The 19380-nt window shown below is 39.6% G+C and overlaps 1 protein-coding gene and 1 non-coding gene across 9 annotated transcripts in view; one reads left to right on the top strand and one right to left on the bottom strand.

The window, feature by feature from the left end:
- SLC25A13 (solute carrier family 25 member 13) overlaps positions 1 to 19380 on the bottom strand; it is a 210676-nt gene that overhangs the window by 122621 nt on the left and 68675 nt on the right. The window lies entirely within an intron of this gene.
- Positions 5651 to 5792, top strand: LOC118143887 (U4 spliceosomal RNA). Its single transcript, XR_004728376.1, has one exon. It is a non-coding gene; the product is annotated as a U4 spliceosomal RNA (small nuclear RNA).

The following is a 19380-nucleotide window of genomic DNA, read 5'->3' as shown; positions in this document are numbered from 1 at the left end:
CTGTGTCCCAGAATGTCACCCAATTACAATAATGCTACAAAGAAAGGAAAAACTCAGTGTGTTCAATATAACATCTCAGTATCATTAACCATCCAAAACTCATCCTTCTCAATGCCTGGGAACACTCAGGAAGAGCATCTGTTCCCGGAGAGTACTTCCTGAGGACATTTTATCCTCTACTAAGGTCTCTCTCACCAAGACTCTCTTTGTAAGGAAGACCAGAGGAAGACAGGCAGGAAGGGAAGCAAATAGGAGTCAAGCATTCCTGGCTGAACTCAAGCAGCTTACCATCTGTTAGGAGGAAGGGGAAACAGTCATGGGTACACATAACCACTAGAAATTAAGAGTTAATTGTAATAATAATAATAATAATAAAGCATTAAGGGACATAAAAGGGGTGAACTATTCTGCCTAGAAGAGTTAGGGACTGCTTCATGGAGGCATGGTTTCGACGAACAAATTTTAAAGCTGAAAAGATCTTAGAGATTATCTATTTCAACCTCCTCATTTTACTTGTGAAGAAACAGAAACTGGAAAAAGTTAATGATCTGGGTTAGGCAAAACAATTGGCTTCTACATTTTGGCCTGAAAACCAGGTCTCCTAGCTTCCATTTAACCTGGGTAGAATTCCAACTGCTGTGGGAAGATGGCGAAACCATGCCCCACAGGGTTAGAGAATTTGGTAATTAACAAAAATGTATTGAGCATGTCTTGTAGAACAGTGGAGAAGAAAACCACTTGTTACAGTTCTCTCCATTTGCCACAAAATTGGCTGACAGATGGAGGTTGGTTGGAGCCAACATGGCTGACTAGAGTCTGTGCAGAATAGATTTCTTCTCACGGTGAGTAAACTTTTGACATCAGAGGGCTGAAAACTCACCCTCAGTTCATGCTAATGCCACCATTTCCCAAAGGTGTAACCCATGAAGAAGCATGTAAAGGCACCAGTGCATGCCCAAGACACTTTCCAAACCCCCTTTCCTTTCAGCCAATTAGTAATCACTAAACTGCATGCTCAGAAGCTGTCCTTTAAATCTATGGCTATAAGGTTGGTAGAAAAAGTTAAATTTGAGCCTGACTTCTGTCTCCTTATTCAGCTCCCTGGCAATAAATCTTTCTTGCTGCAAAAACCTGGTGCTTTTGGTTTTTCATTGTGGGCAGGCAAATAGACCCATTTTGGGTTGGTGACTATGGAGAGAGGAGGGAAGAGTAGAGAAGACCTTCTACACTAGGGAAGCAAAGTACAGAGGTGAAAACAAATGGATGTGCTGTGTTTGGAGAAGGATGTTGGAGTTACCAATTCTCCATCTAGCAGGTTATGAGGAGCAAAAGAGGGCCATGAGCGAGATGCCAGCCACCTGGTATGGACCTTAAGGGCCAAGCAACAGAATCCTTTTTTTTTTAGACAGTTAAAAATTACTCAATATTTCTGGATTAAGAAATGTCAGGTTCAAAGCTTTGTTTTAGAAAAAGAACTGGTGTGGAAGATGAATTGAAAGGAGAGAAGAGACGTGGGAAACAGCCTGACAGCCAGGGATCGTAGGGCTCTAAACCTGAGTGAGAGCCCTAGGAATGGAAGCAGAGGAAAGCTAGAGAAATACAGTGGAGGCAGAAATGACAAAACCTGGTTAGGACTGGATGTCGGAGGCCAGGGCCAAGGAAACAGGCCAGGATGCTCCCAAGATTTCCAGCTTGGGTAACTGAGTGGAATGATCCACCACCAAAGATAAAGAAGAAAAAAGAAAAAAAGGAAAGAACTGGAAAGAAGGGAACTGTGGGAGAATGTAACCAATTGTGACTGTTAAATCTGAGGTACCAGTGGGACATGTAGAACACGGTCCAGCCGGAAGCCAAAAGAGACAATGGAATCAAGAGAGATGCTGGTATGGGCAGAACTGTGTCCCCCGTCCCCTAAAATCCCAACTCCTAGAACCTCAGAATGTGACCTTATTTGGAAATAGGGTGGCTGCAAATGGAACTAGTTAAGATGAGATTATAGTGGAGTAGGGCAAGCACCTAATCTGATATGACTGGAGTCTTTACAAGGGAGAAATTAAAAAACAGACATGCAGCACAAGGGAAAAACCAAGTGAAGATGAAGGCAGAGATCAGGGTGATGCTTCTCCAAGCCAAGGAGCACAGGTTGCCCGCCCACCACCAGACGACAGGAAAGAGGCAGGGAACAGATTCTCCCTCACAACCCTCAGAAGAAACCAACCCTGCTGAACTTCCACCTTCGATGTCCAGCCTCCAGAACTTGGAACAACTAATCCGATGTGTTTTTTTAAGCTTCCCAGTTTGCGGTAGAGTACTTTGTTACCAGAGCCTGAAGAAACTAATATAGAGGCCAAGATTGGAAACACATATCTGGCAGTTTTTAAAGAAAGGTTACTTAAAGCTGCAAATAAAAGTGTCCACAAGCATTTCATTTGGAGCTGTTTCCCTTTCCTCTTAAGACATGCTCTAATAAAAGAAGAACTTGAGGAATTCACCAGCAGGCCCGCCACATTCTAGACTTCTAAAGTGGGACAGAGGATAAATGTGTTTCTGGACCTTTACTTCCCAGTCACCATGCCTCCTCATATCCCCACAATCCTGCTGAGCAGGCACCCACAGCCACGCAGCCACACAGTGCTGGTGCTCTCCAGGGGAACTTGCTGGCAGTTTGAGGCAGAAAACAATCATATTTGCTTAATTACCTCTGCACAGACATTAGGTTCATTAAATAGGATCACACTATGCATTATCTAGAAAAGGAATGTTTTTGGTTTCATGGTCGGAATAAAGAAAGCCTTAATATATATATCAAAGGCTTATATAAAGAAATATATATATATGACAGACTATATACATATGCAAGGCTTATAAAGGGATATATATATATATTCTTGCCTGACAATGTCAATGCTTCATAACTGAAAATGGCCAATAAATACTCTGGTATTTTAGCCATGTTATTGATACCAAAAGGTATGTAATTTGGTAATCCTGTTAGATACGAGTATTAGACATCTATACAGGAAGTATACAGATGAACCATGAAATCATAATGTATTATCGTTCACCAAGATCATTTTGGATTTTCAAGGTAATCTAACTAGAAGGCCATCAGAATAATTATATAGTACTATATTTCTTTACAGCATTATACCTAAAAAATGTTTACATATGTATTTTTTGAACAAACAGTGCTTCCGTCTTGCTCTACAGATTTAATGAGTATTAGCATAAGTTACAACAAAGAATTCAAGCTTAATCAAGTTCAGACCTGGCTGGTGAACTCACTTAGTTCCTTTTCTACCCAGAACTCCCAGAACTTCTTTAACAATGTAAGATTCCCTTTGAAATGAATCACACAGCTCTGATTAACTCTATGACTAGAATCTAAGGGAACAGTATTTGACACCACACTCATCTGCAGGAACTAATAGTAGAACGGGTCAGGTAACATGAAAGCAAATGTACAAGTCACATTTTCACAGGGCTATACCACTCAGAGATTAGGGGAGGGTAGGTTTCTAAACCTAACTACTCTATTTCATGGTTTTGATGCTACCAGATATTTTTTGTAAGCAAGTCATTTTTTTTTTTTTTTTACAAAGCACTAGAGTTGCTTTCTCCTTCTGGAAGCCATTTATAACAGTAGCAACTTTATAACTCCTTTTTAGTCCAAGTAATAAAATAGCCAAAGCACTGCACAGAACCACAAAATACTGGGCCAAAGAAGAAAGGGTTGAAAAGTGAATTGTAGCTGTATGCTATGCTTCCAACAATGTAAAGATTAATCATCTATCACGTGGAAAGATACTACAAGATATATACAAAAATGATGATGGTGCTTCTTCACTGTAGCATAACTTTCTGTCCCTTCTCCGCCAACTTTGCAAAGAACAGCAGTTAGCTTGGAGATATTTGAAATATAATAGAGAATGCAGACTGAAAATCATAATATTATGGAAAAAGAGTTAAGTAACATAAAAGAACTATAAATAAACCACTCAATGAATTCAGAGGAGAGAAAGATTACTGTCATATTGAGTGAAAGGAGGAGATGGAGAAAGTCTTACTGAAATTTGGGACACATGACATCAAAGGGAAGATGTGTTCAGTGAACATGGGATCAGTCTTGTAATAAAAGTGAGACAGATCAAGTAAAGATGGGAGATGGGGGAGGAGAGTCCACCAACTGCAGTTTGACTTCAGTGCCTACTCTACATGCTGGGCAGAGGGCAGTTCTAGGGATACAATCTCTGTTCCCCAGAACTGGTGGTCCAAAAGGGGCAAAAGGTAAGCCAGGAACCAAGGAAGGAAGACCAGAGATGAAAAATCAGAAGAAATGCATATTTGCTGGAGAAAAACTAAAATAGAAAATACAGTGCCCAGGCTGGGTGTGGCAGCTCACGTCTGTAATTCCAGCACTTTGGGAGGCTAAGGCAGGAAGATCGCTTGAGTCCAGTTCAGGACTACAGCGAGCTATGATTGTACCACTGCATTCCAGCCTGAGCTACAAAGTGAGACACCATCTATGGAAGTAAGGAAGGAAGGAAGGTAGAGAGGGAGGAGGGAAGGAGAGGGAAGGGGAGGGGAGGAGAGGAGGGGAAAAAAGAAAGGGAAGCAAGGAAGGAAGGAAGGAAAAAAAAATCACAAAGTTGCTCACATCCATCAGATCATGAGGTCCTGTGATAAATGAGGTCATGTGATGGTAGATCTATATTTTTAGTAATATGATTAACTTGTGCATTAGAACATTTAATCTGACAGAGGAGTGTTAAATGAACTGGAAGGGGAAGAGACCAGAGTTGAGGAGATGTGGTGGTAGAATCTAGGAAAACCTGAATGAGAAAGAAAGAAAGGCTCTTTATATCAAGGGCTGGGAGTGTATAGTGCAGCATCTCCGGAGGACAATTAAACACAGCAAGAGTCTCAAAAATGTCTTTATGCCCACTCTGGATAGCTGTGGGTTAGCCCTGCTCAACAAGAAGCAGTTAAAAACAAACAAAAACAAACAAACAAACAAACAAACAAACAAACAAACAAACCAACCACCTCTTTACTCATTGACCACCACAAACCCATTCTAGAAGTTTATCCTAAAAAACAACTCATGAGGCTGGGTGCAGTGGCCTTAAGGCCTATAATCCCAGCACTTTGGGAGGCTAGTCAGGCATATCCCAAGGTCAGGAGATCGAGACCATCCTGGCTAACACAGTGAAACCCCATCTTTAGTAAAAATACAAAAAATTAGCGGGGTGTGGTAGCACGCACCTGTAGTCCCAGCTAAGGGCTGAGGCAGGAGAATCATCTGACTCTGGGAGGCGGAGATTGCAGTGAGCCAAGATTGCTCCACCGCACTCCAGCCTGGAAACAGAGCAAGATTCATCTAAAAAAAAAAAAAAATTTTTTTTTCATGAATGTGTTCAAACTTTAATCTTTTAATCTACAGGAATGTTCATCCTGCACTGCTGGTAACAGTGAAAAAAATACAAACAACCTCAATATATAGCAATATGTGACAGACTGAATAAAGAATATTCATATGCAGGATACTATCCAACCACCAAAAAGTGTTACAAACAAATCCATGATATTAAGTAAAAGATCATTTACATAAAGATGTGTAGAAAATTATGTTTCTTAAAAATGGACAATAAGCTTTGCACAGTGGCAGTATCATAAGCCAATGAGGTTTAGCCGAGGTGCAATTATTGCTAATTGAAAACTTTTCCCAATACCCTGCCATGACGACTTGAAATATAATCAGCATTGGCAATTTTTGGCAGTCTCTACGGAGAGTGAATCATAAAAAAAAAAGAAAGAAAAAAATGGACAATAATATTTTGCACACACACAAAGTCTGAAAAATGCACACCAAAGTGTCGGCAGTGGTTATCATCTCTAGGTGGTTAAATTGTTAAAAATTTAAGAGTTTATTTCCTGCTTGCCCATATTTTCTAATCCATTCAATAATACACATACTGCACTGCTCTTATAATAAGAAAAATAAAAATTCATATGAAACAAAATAGCAAAGTCCTCAACTTAGTAGTGGCCGGAGACTATATAAGAGATTTTGGGAGAGGAAGGCAAAATTGAGAAAAGAAACAAAGGATCTGAAAGAATCAAACTAATGGATAACCTCCAGAATTTTTCTTCCTCTCTGCCCTTGTTTATTCTTGCTCAGCAGAGGTTTAGACCCCATGTGGTCCCTTTCATTCCTTGCCTGGCTCCTATCTCCAGGCCAACTCTGTGGCTACAAAAGTTTAAGCAACAGCACATAAGAATTGGTCTGTTCATACTTCAGGAAGTTTGGTTGTAGACAATGTACCATCAAAATCCAATTACCACTTTTCGAAGGTTCCTAACCACAAGAGCACTTCACAAAAATAACTTCTCCTTATAACCTTGTTCTGTGTGTTATAACAGAAGTCAATCAATTGTTCAGGGTCAGTGGCAGAGATGAAAGTAATATCCAATTATAAGAGTTTCTAACCATCGGACCACCCATGTTTAAGTATAGGTGGGTGTTAAGAAAAATCTGGAACTGGGCTCTCCTGTGATCACCAATTTATCCAAAGAGCTTTGGTCTCCATGATTTTTAACATCTTTTAATAGCTTTTGGCTTTTACAGCTCTTCTCTTTCCCACCCATAGTCCTTGCAAATACATATTATTCAGGTAACCAAACTGTAAACCAAAAATAAAATTATAAGGTCCTTCAGTGGATTTCCTTCTTGGCCAGGGCACTCTTTATTTTTTTTTTTTTTAAGATGGAGTTTTGCTCTTGTTGCCCAGGCTAGAGTGTAATGGCATGATCTCTGCTCACTGCAACCTCCGCCTCCTGGGTTCAAGTGATTCTCCTATCTCCTGCCTCTGCCTCCAGAGTAACTGGGATTACAAGCATGCACCACCAGGCCCAACTAATTCTTTTGTATTTTTAGCAGAGACATGGGGTTTCTCCATGTTGGTCAGGCTGATCTTGAACTCCTGACATCAGGTGATCCACCCACCTTGGCCTACCAAAGTGCTGGGATTATAGGCATGAGCCACCGTGCCTGGTCCCAGGGGACTCTTAAAATTTAACCTAAAATACTGTTTCTGCCCATGACAGGAAGTGGGAGTTGGACATGCCTCATTAGGCCTTAAGTCCGATAAGAAACATTTATAATCTATTATCTCTGAAGCCAGCTACTTAAAGCCTTCATCTGTACAACGAAAACTCTGATCTCTACAATCCCTTATCTGAACCCAGACACTTCCTTTCTATTAATCCCAGGTCTTCAGATGAACGCCAATCTATCGTCAACCAGAAAAATTTAAAATCTACCTGTGACTTGGAAGCCCTTACCCTGCTTCAAGTTGCCCTACTGTTCTGGACAGAACCAATGTATTTTTTAAATGTATTTGACTTGGCCGGGTGTGGTGGCTCACACCTATAATTCCAACACTTCGGGAGGCTGAGGCAGGTAGATCATAAGGTCAGGAGATCAAGACCATCCTGGCCAACATGGTGTCTACCAAAATAAAAAAAAATGAGCTGGGCATTGTGGCACGCACCTATAGTCCCAGCTACCCAGGAGGCTGAGACAGGGGAATGGCTTGAACCCAGGAGGCGGAGGTTGCAGTGAGCTGAGATTGAGCTACTGCACTCCAGCCTGTTGACAGAGCAAGAATCCGTCTCCAAAAAAAAAAAAAAAGTATTTGACTGAAGTCTCATGTCTCCCTAAAATGTATAAAACCAAGCTATACCCTGACCACCTTGGGCACATGTTCTCAGTATCTCCTGAGGGATGTGGCACAGGCCATGGTCACTCATATCTGGCTCAGAATAAATCTCTTCCAATATTTTACAGTCTGACTCTTTTTTTTTTTTTGAGATGGAGTTTCACTCTTGTTGCCCAGGCTGGAGTACAATGGCATGATCTCAGCTCACTGCAACCTCTATCTCCCAGGTTCAAGCCTCAGCTTCCCAAGAAGCTGGGATTACAGGCATGCACCACCACACTGGCTAATTTTTGTATTTTTAGTACAGACAGGGTTTCACCATGTTGGTCAGGCCGGTCTCGAACTCTTGACTTCATGATCCACTCACCTCAGCCTCCCAAAGTGCTGGGATTATAGGCATGAGCCACCACGCCTGGCCTAAGCCTGACTCTTTGACAACAAAGCAAATGTGTACCCTGCTCCTACTATACGCTAAGCTATGCCCCAGGTACTAAGGATACCTTGAAATTGACATCTATGTCCTCAAGGAATCACATTTGCAGGAGAGCGGAGGATGAGTGCAAGCATAGGTAAAAATTCCAGAATCATGAGACAACTGTTGTGTAGAGTAAAACAGAGCAACCCCTTGGAATCATGCTTCTCAGTCCCAGATACTCTATTTCATTGGTCTGGAGGAGACTGAACACTCATTTGTCTTTTTTTTAAACTTCCCAAGTGATTGTACTACATAGCCAGGCTTGAAAATCAACTCCTGGAGAGCAATGGGGTTGGGACATGGAGCTGCTTTGCCTAAAGTAGTCAGGAAAAGCCTCTGGTGAGGAGGTATTGAGATCTGAAAGGTGAAAAGCAGCAGCCAGGAAAAAAAGAGTTGGAGGACGGGGATGCGAGGAGAAACATCAGTGCCAGCGCCCAAAGCAATCTACCCTTGGCAAGTTCCAAGGGGCAGGAAGACCCCAAGCAGCTGGAGAGTAGAGAAGGCAGGGGAAGGGAAAGGGGATGAGGATGGGGAGGGTACAGGGCATAAAAGGATACCTAGATTTTTATTACTAGGGGAGTCAGCTGCTGTTAGAGGGTTTTATGCAGGGGAATGATGTGACTTGCCTCAGAGTTAGAAAGGTTACAAAGAACACTCAAGCCACTGTGGAGCATGGACCTCACGGTGAAGCAGTGAGCTCAGTTAGAAGTGGCTGCAGCAGGCTCAACCTGGGTCGTAGCAAGAAAACCAAGGAGCAGTCAAATCCGGAATACATTTTCTAGACAGCTGTTAAGGCTTAATTACATGGGGTCTGGTGGGGCCTGTCCTGGAAGTCACAGCAAGCAGTTTTTAAAACTCAGGAGCTAGTCAGACCCTCCTTCTCAAGAGGAGGCCGGGTAGCCAGGGATGCAGGGGCTGTAACAGCCACAGGCACAGACTCTGAGGCCTGGAGGTCACTGAGGATATGAAAACTACCAGTTAGGCAGATGAAGAGGGCTCTCCTAAGTAAAAATTTTTATTTAATATGCTAGTTGATGGTCAACAAGCACACGAATGAAGACTCATGGCCCCAATTATGCAAATTCATGACAACTGTTTCTAATCTGCTTTGAAAAGAGACAATGAGTTATTATCTAATCTTCTAAAAACCATCAGGAATAAGGTGGACGGAAGAGTCCTAGTCTTACCTTTGCCTAACTGGCTGAATGACCTTGTCAGACAAGTTGGAACAGATACCCTTTCTTGTTCCACAAAAGGTCCTTTTCTTAGATGCCTTTCATTCTAAAATCCTGTTTTCTTCCATTTTAGGTTGCAGGCAGCCATTCTGTGCCCACCCTGACTCTAGCAAGGACCTTGGCATTCCCTGGAGTACATCTGTTCTGAGGCCAGCAGGGCTCTTCAGCTCTACTATGTACTCTGGTTCAAATCTCACTGCAGTGTTTGCCAAGGGCCTATTTAAATTCATTGGCTCCAGTGAAATCTGGCAGATGGAATATTGTTCAAACAAGCAGGCCACTGCCTGACTTTAAAAACCTATTAAAGATTTTTATTGGCAATTTTACTGTAGTGTTATCATGAATTTGGCCCATAAATATCACCTCTCTATATATTACTGCCTCCATATGGGCAAAAGAAGATATATATATATATATGGCTCTCATAATTTGTGAGCTAAACTGAGTAAGTGATCTGTCCATACTGCCAGCTCTACTTGGGATCCCACCACTTTGCAGCTGACTTCAAACAGCAGTCAAGTTTCCCAAGGCTGCCTGTGCCAACCAGGGGACTTGCTGGAGTATTCTTATACCCCCAACGTTCTCTTTCTTATCAGATGGATCAAACACATTTGACAGGTATGATTCATCCCTCTCCTAGTTCTTACTTGCTAGTACGTAGTTAATTCAACTAACACTAGAAAATGTCTTTACTCTTCCTGTACACCCTTTCTTCTTTCCCACCCTGTAAAAACCACTGCCCAATGAGTTGCGGAGAACCTGCCCCAGTGTCCTTGTCACCTCCCTCCCCTCTCATCTTTTAACCTTCATGTCATAAAAATGCTCCAATCATGGCCAATCCCTACAAAAATGATATTGTGTCAAGGATAAAAACCACTACAAGCCTTTAAAACTAGAAGCAAATCATATTCCCTATCTCTATACTTCTCTAGATAAATATCCTTTATTTCTTAAATACTAGTAGACATCATTTTAAAATCCAAAAAGCTATCTTATTATACTACAATGTTCTATTTTGTATAATTACCAACACTGAGAGTAGAATTTAATAATGTGCATGACAAACAGTCTGCATTTTAATTATATCATGGATATTTTGAGATCTATCCAGAGACTTTTTTTTGTTAAAGGAAAAGTGTACTAAGTTTAAACAAACAAAAAACACCATAAACACCTCATTTTAATTTAGGTATTGCCTTCAAAGCAGGGGGAAACCAAAAGAGGTAAAGAAAGACCATTGAGGAAAAAAGGGAAAAGTAACTGTAAACTATGATGGAAAACTGATTTAGGCAAATAAAGCAGATTTAAAAATCTAGGTTTCCTAAATCTTTCCTTGTTCTGCTAATTAAGGCTGGATAAAAAGGTCTCAACTTTATTAAAATGGCAAATGAAGAAGGATAATAGGGAAACAAACCATAAATAAGAAATCAGTAACTGAAAAGCCAGCAGAGGTATGAATTTGTCAGTTAGCATATACCGGCCTACACTATATAAAGTAGCATGTCATTTTATACTGATTATCACTTGGATAACAAGGTACTTTGAATGTACCCAAGGAAAGAGAGACTGGCCTGCATGCAAGGGCACACACTGGCAAACTCTTTGCTTCTTTAACTATGATCTCCAGGGTGATCATTTCCTTGACTGGGGTTGAAAAACACAAAAGTACCTACAGGGTACCTAAGGCACAGCTGGAGGAACAGAATTTTTCCATATATACTTTTAGGCAATGCCCATATTACCTATGCTTGTTCTTGGCTCAAATAACATTTCAAAATATCAAAAATTGATTGAGTTAAATGATTTTTTAATTGGAACACAATGCCTTTCTCAATAGGTTTTTCTGAATTTGTGAAGAAAGGTATGATTAAAACAATATTAAAAAAAATTCAAAAATAAACAAAAGGCACATATGCACAGGCACACAAAAAGTGACAAAAACAAATGTGCTACTTTCTTGCATCTGCCATTGATCAATTCCTGGTTTTCCACTCTGTTAGAAAATAAAAATACATCAGCAGTAAACAAAAATTTTAAAAAATACACAAAATCAAATTATAATGATTCCTCTTTGAGAAACATTATCAATTACTTGGGAACATTTTAGCATTTTCTTTCATTCAACTATAATTCTTACATTTTGGAGATACACAAAACCTCTCTTGATGTGATTGTAATATAAGCCCTTGGCAAAGCAAAAACTGAATGACTGAAATAGCCCTTATCATTTTAAGAAATAAAATTATTCGTGGTGTGGGCAAGAAGAAATAAAAATACCCAGGCTTGAGCCAGAATATCACAAAAAAAACAGCCAACATTAATATCTGCTGTGCCAGCTGAATTCAAATTAACCCAATTTTTACATGTTAATTAAACCAGCTATTTTCTTCTTATTGTATTTTTGCTTCTTAAATAGTAGAGTCTACAAGTGATTCCCAACAGACTTGTTCCAACAACAATGACGTATTCATTTACTTCTATTATGACCATACAATACAGTAACTGAGCAGTAATTTTTCACAGTCAATTACATGTGTAGTTCTTTATGCTTAAAGATGCTGAAATAATGTGTACTATAGAGCCATATGCCTAGATCTCTAGTCTGCCAGAGGCAGTTGCCTGGGTAACACATTTTCTCTCCAGTTTAGCATAACCCTTCATTGAAAATCATTAGGTGTCATTAAATAGCAAACATTAACATGAACTTCAATATACTAGTTAGATAGAGTCATTTTACCCATGTAAACAAGTGTTCCATCATTTATCTAAGCTTAAAATAGATTATGATTTTATGGGATTTAAGACCATAAAGAAGAAAGAAAGAGTACCCATGTGTTGATTTCAAACTGAATTTGCAGAAACTTTTGATGACATAAGAGAACTCAGACCAAGTTTCAGAATAAGATTTCACAGTATTATGGTCATAATATTCAATAAACAAAGAAAGATTAGGTTTTAAAGTATGCTCAATCCTATAAAATAATTCCATCAATCGTAACTCAGACGAAAGATTATTGCACCCTCCTTAATAAGGAGGAGTGGGGAGAATGCACTCAAATTCAGCAACAAAATGAACTTAAAGAAAAAGTGCTTAAAAATCAAGGTATACAAGAATAAATACAAAGTATGAGATCCACTGTGCATTATCTAAACATTTTTACAGCTTTATTGACAGATAATTGACAAAACTATATATACTTAAAGTGTACAATGTGTTATTTTTATATACATATACACTCTAAACTGATTATCATAATCAAGCTAATTAACACATGTACCATATAGTTGTCTCATATAGTTAAAATATGTTAAATGTTCAAAATTTAGTGAAGTACTATATGGTTTAGATATGGCAATATATAGTTTATACAAGGTATTCTAGAGCAATGTCTACATTAAGAGTAGCAGCTGGGGAAGAAAAAATAGTAGCTGCTCTCTCAAATACTCTCCATCAGCCCTCTACCCCACACCACGCCAAACAAGCATCCACGTCTAGGAAAAGCAATGTGCTTTTCTACAGTCTCAACAGTCCTAATCCAATTACCACTCCTAAACCAAGGAATTACAATGTTTCTGAGATGATCATAATTTCAAACGAACCTAAACTCAGCCTATAAGCAATCACAGCTTTTCCTCTAACATCCATATTACAAAAAGTCTCCAAATTGTCAATGTTAGTTTTAAAGGACACATATAAAAAGAAAATGAATCATCAAATGGCACTACTACCCCAATGTATTTTCTTCGTACTCCTAGTACAGGAGAAAAGTAGATTCCAAAATCCTAGCAGTAAGGCCAGGGGAACTCATGGAAGTTCAGACGGAAGCATCAAAGCTGTCCAGAGTCAACTTAGAATTACAAGAGAGACATTGGCCAAGAATAAATGGGTTCTTGGTTGTGGGGAATGAGATCCTAGACACTACTATGATGATGAAGTGGATTTTTCTTTTTCTTGCACCTGTTTCCTGATCCAAGATAAGAAAGAAATAGCCACATGAAATTGTGCAAGTTGGACTTGGGTACCATGCTCCTACCTCCACTGCTCCAAAAATATTCATCTATTTGTAAAAGTAAATAAAACCTTAATCATGAGTTTAGTCCAAGGGCTGGGAAGTAGTTGGTTGGCAGGAAAAAAATTATTTGGTTTTAATTGTATATTCCATTTTGGTTTCAGCAGTTTTGTATGATTGTTTCTATAAGGCAAATGATAAGAAACAAATTGACAACAAGGATAAATAAATCTTGACACAAACATTTTCAAGATATAGTGGTATCAGGAGAAATTAAGTTCCATCTCTGATGCCTCCATGACAATTCACATTCTAAATGATTTAAGACATTCTACACTTTCAAATAAAATTTTAAGAAATTAAAACTAAAACGTATAAATGGTAATGACTGGGAAAAGTAGCCTAATACCTTATGAAATGTTATAAATAAGAATTAAAATAAAAATTAATTTCTAAAGCCAGGCATGAATGCACGTGCCTGTGGTCCCAGCTGCTCAGAAGGCTAAGGTGGGAGGGTCACTTGAGCCCCGGAGTTTGAGACCAGCCTGGGCAACACAGTGAGCTCTCATCTCCATTTTTTTAAAAAAGGTAAGTGATTTCTGCTTACAATATTCTGATTAAGTAGCATTTCTACATTTTACCCCAAATCCACAATAAATCTACTATACTCACCTCTATTCCCAATACAGATTAAAATTTTACTACATGAATATAATTTGTTTGCTTAAAAACAGGCGCAAGATCTGGTAAAGACAAAGACATACATATTTTTCATATTTAGTCATGTTTTGTTATACAGCCACCCAAAATACAATGAATTCACCTACTGACACAGGCTACCTGTGAATGTAGATTTTCCCAAAATAACCAGAAGAGTTTATTATGCCTATTTGAGCCCATTCTGTTTAGGTTTATCTTTTATTTTGCTTTTGGAAGAACCTATATAAATGCTGAAAAACAGTTAAAAAATTGTTTCTGTCCCAACTGATCTGGCATGTTTGCCCATCCTATGCCATGCTATCTCTCTGCACTTCTTACCAACTTCTATTTCTAAAGGTGTCCTAACAATGTCAAACTTTTTAAAAAAGCAGATCATTATAACACAGAACAGCAATTGTAAAAAATAATCAAAATCAAACTATTAGCAGTGTGTTACACTTTTGCAACAGCAAATTAAGCTACACTTTTGAGACTCTCTTGAATTTTCTAGGTATAAGTATTGCAGAAAAGCAACATCAATATTTTAATGTTTTTTACTTCAGAAGTTGGTAATTGTTTTACTTCTTAACTTAGAAAAAAAAAACTTTAGGCCGGCACGGTGGCTCATGCCTGTAATCCCAGCACCCTGGGAGGCTAAGGTGGGCGAATCACCTGAGATCAGGAGATTGAGACTAGCCTGGTCAACATGGTGAAACACTATCTCTACCAAACATACAAAAATTAGCCAGGTGTGGTGACACAGGCCTGTAATCCCAGCTAATTGGGAGGCTGAATGAGGTAGGCAAATAGCTTGAACCCAGGAGCCAGAGGTTGCAGTGAGTTGAGGATGCAGCGAATTGAGACTGCACCACTGCACTCTAGCCTGGGTGACAAAGCAAGAGTCTGTATCAAATACAGAAAAAAAAAAAAAACTCTAAAAAAGCACTGAATCAGAAAATCATAAAGTGATAGAAGAAGGGTTTCAATATGAATTACATGTTTAGCCAATCTTTAGGTGCTTTCAGGGTTTTCCCCAAGTAGATGCAATACCCTTAGTGAATCTAAAACATTATATTCTAAATAACTTGAAGAATAATGCGAACAAGCAAAATTCACTAAAAGAGACATGTCTGTCTTTACTTAACCCTACTCCAGAAGGCAGTAACTTACCAGACCATAAGCCATAAATGACAGAGGACGTGTCAAATGGGTAGAATCCACCAACACTTTGGTACATGAGTCCAGTCCTTTGCAGGGTAATGAAGAACAGGGCAGGATTCTCAAAAATCTGACTATCTAATCCTAAATATACGTGGTTTTCTCAATACAAAGAATCCCTCAGAATAAATTTACAAAAACTAGAACAATCCCAAAATACTGTGGAAGCAGCCTACTTGGGGAGGAGAAAAGGGAAGACAGGAGAAAAAAAAAGATTTGCTAAAAGTTTTAGACCTGTTACAAGAAAAAAGGAGGCTATATAAAATATTACGGTGGTCCTGGGAGAAAAATGACAGCAGAGATTTTAACATGTAAAAATTCAAAGAAAGAATCACAAAGAGAAATCTGAGCATCCCACCCCTTCTGGATAATATGTCACATGTGCATGGCACATTATGTGTTAAATCCATTCCGATTCAACAAATACTTGTAGAGTGCCACTATGTACCAGTCATATTCTAGGATCCACAGACTCAGCAGTGAAGAAAACAAAAACCCCTGCCTTCATAAAGCTTACAGTCAAGTGTGTGTGTGTGTGTGTGTGTGTGTGTGTGTGTGTGTGTGTGGTGGGGAAGAGAAGGAGACAATAAAACAATTAATGAAACCCACATATATTATACAAGATAACCACCATGAGAAAATCTAAAGGAAGTGAATTAGCTTCTTAAGGGAAGCACCTTACAGAAGGAAGGGGAAGCACAAGGTCTCTAGATGGGAACAAGCATGGTGTGTTCAAGGTGTGCCAAGAAGACCGACGTCACCAGAACAAAGTAATTAAGGAGAAGAGCAGCAGATGAAGTGAGGGGCTGAGAAGGTAAGGTAATGAGACAGCGGGTACCACAAGGCCTTGTTAGCCCTGAGCAGGGCTTTGGCTTTTACTCCGAGTGAAAATGGAGAGTCATAAATAAAGGGTTGTCAGCCAGAGAGTGACATAATCCAACTTAGGTTTCAACAGAATCACTCTAGATGTGCAGGGAGACTTGGTAAGAGGTTATTACAATAATCCAGGTGACAGACGGTCATGCCTGGCTCTGGATATGGAGTAACATCCCTCCATAATGCTGAGTAGAATTTTTAAAAAGTTAATCAAGTAAATTGCAAGGTCACATCATTGCATGTTTGATCACTCACTGGGAATGATTCTAGAGAACTAGCCAACTGGAAGCCACACACCAAACACCAGTTGCACTGCATCTAAATTTGCACTGATATAGAGTGAATTAATCAAGTTGTACTATTTTTTTGCTTTATTTAATAAACTGTTCTTGAAAATGTACTTGCAGAGAAAATAAAAATGAAGCAGAACTGCAGGAGTATATACATTTGCTATCTTATTGCCCATCTGAAGCATCTGCAGCAGCAGTTGGTGTAGCACCATCTTTGCTATCTTGGGTACAGACTGAACGTGGGCTGTGTGTTGGAAATCAACTTGATGAGTCTTTTACTAAGCACTTCTCATTGGGCACCCTGGTCAGAGAGCCTCAAACCAATCCTTCACAGATGACCACAGCAGTTATGAACCACAACTAAGAACTTCTTTACATATTTTTTTCTATATGACTTTACGAAACAAGACCAAATACAGAGCTTGTCTTCCAGTTTGCCTTTGAATCTTTTCTTATTTGGGGACTTGCCTCCAGACTTATGTATTGGGTCTCTTTCTTGGTCAACTTTCCAGTGTCTTCCTTTTTTGTAGTCTCCTTGCTGGTATCATGAAGCCTGTCACCTTTCAAAGGAATTGGGCAGAGGGAGTACTGATGGTATATATACTGATATAGCGAGGCCAAGCAGATTGAATATAAGATTGGAAGGGAAGGGTGAAAGAAAAGAAGGAAGCAAGGATGTCTCTAGGGTTTGGGGCCTGAGCAACTAACTGTAAGATGGGATCTACTGAGAAAGCAATAGGAAGAAGGCTTGGAGAGAGAAGGCAGGAGCCTAGGTCAGGACATGTGAGGTTTGAGGGGCCTATTAGAAACACAAATGGAATCTCACAGAAGCAGCAGGAAGGAGAGGGCTGAATACATAAAAGTAGAAGTTATAAAGTATTTAGCACCATGAGATAGGACAAGATCACCCAAAAAGCAGTTAGAAAAAACTAGAGATGTGAGAACCTGTGAGGTCAGAGGGATGCAAGGGAACATGGTATACTGAATGTAAAGTGAGTATTGCAAAAAGGGGTAAGAACCAAATATGTTAACCTGAGAATTAACATTATTATTGGATTCTGCTGTGAGGATCTTAACATGGGCATATTAGAATGCAGAAGAGCAGCAGAAGAAACTTGGGGAGAGTGAATTCAAGAATGAATGGGCAGGCTGGGCGCGGTGGCTCCCACCTGTAATCCCAGCACTTTGGGAGGTCGAGGTGGGTGGATCACTTGAGGCCAGGAGTTTGAGACCAGCTTGGACAATATGGTGAGACCCTGTCTCTACTAAAAATATAAAAATTAGCTGGCTGGGGTGGCATGCACCTGTAATCCCAGCTACTCAAGAGTCTAAGGAAGGAGAATCGCTTCAACCCAGGAGGCAGAGGTTGCAGTGAGTTGAGATCGCGCCACTGCACTCCAGTCTGGGTGACAGAGCAAGACTTCATCTAAAAAAAAGAAAGAATGGAGAGAGGAATCAATTGTAAGGGCCAGAACAGACAGTGCTTTTGACGAATGTTGCAGAAAGAAGAGAAATGGGGCAGAATCTGAAGAGGAAAGTGCAATCATGAGGAGTTTTTCTTCAGAAGGAAGGTCTGTGTGCTGCCAGGAGAGACGCCAGGAATTGGGAAGGGAAGTAGGATGTGAGGGAAGGAATAAGAGAGGGAAGATGAGAGGAGGATGGAATGTTGGAACAGTATCTGTGAGTAAATTAAGAAGGGAAAGTTAACTAAACTTCCCTGGAGTTTATTTCATTGGGTGACAACATACAAGCATTCACCAAGCAAGTAACAACCCCATTTAATCAGATGAGAAAACAGGCTCAGATAGGTTAGCTCACTTGTCAAAGATCCCACAGATTTTAAGAGAGCTAGTAAAATGTGTTTTTTCAACTACTATCAGTGATCCTTCCACTATTTAATGCTTTCCCCATGCAAAAGACCCATTGTTATCAGGATAGCAGTTAGCAGAAGGAGGAATAACAGTGACTCTATAACATCGAAGCCCTTTCCTGTATGAGTGGACAGGGAAGCAGACAGCATAGGAATTGTTTGGTGCAGGGAATGCAGAACATAGAAGCAAGTAAGATGGCATTCTGAGAGTAAAGTTCCTAACGTCATTAGGGTTTGTACATTGCTCTTTGAAAGCAGTCCTAAAATGGTTTGGGAATAGATCCTGATGACCCAGGTAATGTAAACTTTAAAAACAGTGGTCTGTAAACTTTAACAGACATTGGAATAAACTGGAAAAATTATTTTAAATGTGTATGTTTACACTATACAGCCATAAAAACAAATGAGGAAGATTTCTTTACATATTTATAGAATGATCTTCAAAACAGATGGTTAAGAGATAAAAACAACTGTGTGTCTATCAGTCTGTCTGTATCCCCTGGAGACTAATATTATACATATGCTGTGATGGTTAATTTTATGTGTTACCTTGATAGCAACATGTGGTACTCAGATTAAACATTATTCTGGGTGTGTCTATATGGGTATTTCTGAATGAGATGTATATGTAAATAGGCAGACAGGGTGAAGCAGATTGCCTTCCCAATGTGGCAGGCATCATCTAATCCATTAAGGTCCTGAATAAATCAAAAAGGTAGAGAAAGGGATAAGTTGCTTTCTCCACCTGAGTGTTAATTGGAACATGCACCTACTTCTGCTCCCAGACTGGGAATTACATCATTGGTTCCCTGGTTCTCAGGCCTTTGGACTCAAACTGAATTATACCATTGGCTTTCCCAGATCTCCAGCATGCAGACAGCTAATACTGGGACTTCTCAGCCTCCACAGTCATGTAAGCCAACTCCTTATAATAAATATACAAAAATATTTTTTATCTTTATAGATGAAAAGACATATCTCTTTAT

The sequence above is a fragment of the Callithrix jacchus genome, chromosome 11 (assembly GCF_049354715.1).
Source record: "Callithrix jacchus isolate 240 chromosome 11, calJac240_pri, whole genome shotgun sequence".
Lineage (NCBI taxonomy): Eukaryota > Metazoa > Chordata > Mammalia > Primates > Cebidae > Callithrix > Callithrix jacchus.
This window is presented reverse-complemented; position numbering and strand designations above follow the sequence as displayed.